At 40.6% G+C, this 2868-nt stretch overlaps 1 long non-coding RNA gene across 1 annotated transcript; it reads right to left on the bottom strand.

The window, feature by feature from the left end:
- Nucleotides 1-1295: 1295 nt before the first annotated feature.
- LOC132271845 (uncharacterized) lies at nt 1296-2606 on the bottom strand. The gene is made up of 2 exons (XR_009469859.1): nt 2244-2606; nt 1296-1407 (listed from the first exon to the last, which is right to left on the bottom strand). It is a non-coding gene; the product is annotated as an uncharacterized LOC132271845 (long non-coding RNA).
- Between the last annotated feature and the right edge of the window lie 262 nt (nt 2607-2868).

The raw sequence follows: 2868 nt of genomic DNA on the forward strand, positions 1-2868 counted from the left end.
TATATTGACAGAGAGAGCTACTTTGTGGCTCGCCCCTATACTCATGGTCCTCGCGTTGATTGCTGTGCTTCAAAGGATGGCATGGTTATTTTAGGCAAATCTCTGAGGCGTATTCCAGCCTTGACCATCCTTGCCATGACTTTGCCAGGTTATCTTCCCACTCTTCTTCCCCCTCACTCGGGAGTAGGTAAACTCTACAATCCTCATAGGGTAGCTCGACAGTTCAGGTGTGATCAAGGGCTTTCTCGGGATTATGGTTATGGAGCTCGTCAGGATTATAGCACATATGCCTCGGGTTTTTCTCGTTTTCTTGATTCTGAGGAAGCTGAGCTCGTAGGGAACCGCCAAATTCTTCATGTCCCCTCTACCTCAAGGTTAGGGCGATGGGCCACAAAAACAAAAGCGTACTGGAAAGAGGTAATCACTTCTTTCAGACAGTTTGTAAGCAGTGCTCCAGTTCCCGTCCCTGCTAGTTTCATATTAAAGGCCGACGCCTCGTTTTGATCTTTTAAGAAAACTTCCATATCCGCAAGCGGCAAGCCTTGTGGTATATCAAATTTACCCCCTCTGACCTTGTCAGATGCTACCGCGCCCGTGATAGCTCTCCGAGCTACCAAGACTAGCCGAGACAAGCGTAAACTTGACCAGGATGTTAGCACATTTGTGCCTGCAACTGCCTCTTCAAAACGAGCCAAGGTAAACACTCACATCTCACTAGTACTTCTTATGTTGATTATTATTATTATTTTATTTATTCATTTATTTATTTATGCTATTTTAGGGTACTTCAAAGGATGTTTCCACCGCCAAGGCCTCCACTGTCCCTTCGGGAGTTCCTCGCCCACTGACTCGAGCAAGGGTTTCTTCAAGCACAAGGTCTCGCTCTGTATCCTCCGAGTAAGCTCTTGTCACTGTCATGTCCATTGAGGACACAACCCATACCTCTGAAGCTCGCGCTAGTTTAGACATTCCTTCTGACCTTCATACTCTTGCAAGTGTTCTTGAAGACCTTAAGCAGGCGGCGAGGGCGATATTGTCATTTTACGTAATTCCCCACCCCCCCCTCCCCCGCCCTCGCGTCTTGGGATGGGGAAGGGACTGATTCCCTTTGTCAAGACCCGAATTTTTTGAGAAAATGCTCTGATACCAAATTTGTCACGACCCAAAAATTCTAAGAAAGATGCTCTGATACAAAATTTGTAACGACTCGAACCCGAGGTTAACTAAGGACACTACTGTTCTTTCCTACGTCAATACATAATATATGTATCATCCCAGGGTTTTAAAAAAAATAATAAGAATAATAATAATAATAAAATGAGATCATAGCTACAAAATATGTCAAAACAGTCCACTAACCCATCGGACCCTGTGGAGGAACGTCGTCCACCACTTCCCTTCCATATCCTGAAAATTTTTAATAATAAAGAGGTAAGCATAAGCTCAGTAGGAAGTGTCTAAGACACACTTCTTATATCCCCGTGAATTGCACACAAAGAATGGGTAAAAATGAACGGGGTCATTCCATAGGGAATACGTATTCTCAACCACAACAACAAATATGTAGCAAATGTCAACCAATCACAAATTTCCCACAATGTCATGAAGTGCAATGTTATGCAAATGTCGCTCCTCATTTCCGAAACATTTCCGTTTCAACTTCCAAACCGTTAGTGTAATCCGACCCAAGACACCACCAAAGCGTCACGAATGGATGATTAACTAACTATCCACGACCACAAGGCACCTCCAAGGCGTTACATCCGGTCTAGTTAACTCAACCATACTCCCTTCTAGACTACACTAACAACACAAATCACTAGGCGCCTCCTAGGCGTCCGGTTTTCGCAAACACCTTTAAAAATATTTTCCCAAAAATAATTTCATTTATTTTAAAACATTTTCCCTCCTTTTTCTTTCCCAATGGATGCATAAATGCTTCATGCTTCATTTCATAAATTCAACCATAAAGTTCCCACCAGCCTTTACAAATAAATTACTAAAATACACAACTCATGCTTTCATTCCATTTTTTTTTTCCTAGCAATTTAAGCATACAAATCATAAATTTATTTCACATAAACATGCTTAAACACAATATAATCAATTAACACCTTGTCACAATTTCATATATGGCATTCAAGAAATTTCCAAGAACTTTCACTAATTAAGCATGCAATTAAACAACTTATAAGAAATAAATTCACAAAAGTACAAGAAGACCATGAATTAGAGACCCCTACCCTGAATAAGAATTTTTCTCACTAGATCATTTAAGCCTCAAGCTCCCGGCCTCCTCTGCAACCTCTCGGACCACTCTCTGAAAACTCAGCTCCTCTCTCTCTTTCTCAAACTCTCGGCCTTTTGTATGTGTGCACTCTTCCTCACTCTGTATCTTTCCTCTCTCTAATTTTTCTCTTTTCTTTATCTCATCTTTACTTTCCAAACATATCACCGAGAAACTACATCAGCCACAAATAAAAAGCAAGGCCATGTGAACAGCCAAACCCAAATGGATTTTTAGCCAAACAAATCCTAGCCGTGGGTCCCGCAATCATAATTACCTTTTCTTTATCTTCTTTTTCGGCTGGCAGGTGCACCTTCTCTCTTCTATCAGATCAACATAATACATATATAAATATCATATATACAATGTATCAAAACCAATCAACCATTTAAAAATTAAGTGGGACCCGCACCTCATTACCATTTCAATTTCTTTCTTTCCTTCACAATCTTGGCTGGCAGCTTGTTTTGCTACAATCAGATGGACAAAATAAATCATATATATAATATATATGTAAAACAACTAAAATCCAAACTAACCCATTAACTAAAATAACTCATGGGACCCGCACCAAAATCATT

Source organism: Cornus florida, unplaced genomic scaffold (assembly GCF_030987335.1).
Source record: "Cornus florida cultivar Cherokee Brave unplaced genomic scaffold, ASM3098733v1 CherokeeBrave_3.0.0_Hap2_Chr08, whole genome shotgun sequence".
Lineage (NCBI taxonomy): Eukaryota > Viridiplantae > Streptophyta > Magnoliopsida > Cornales > Cornaceae > Cornus > Cornus florida.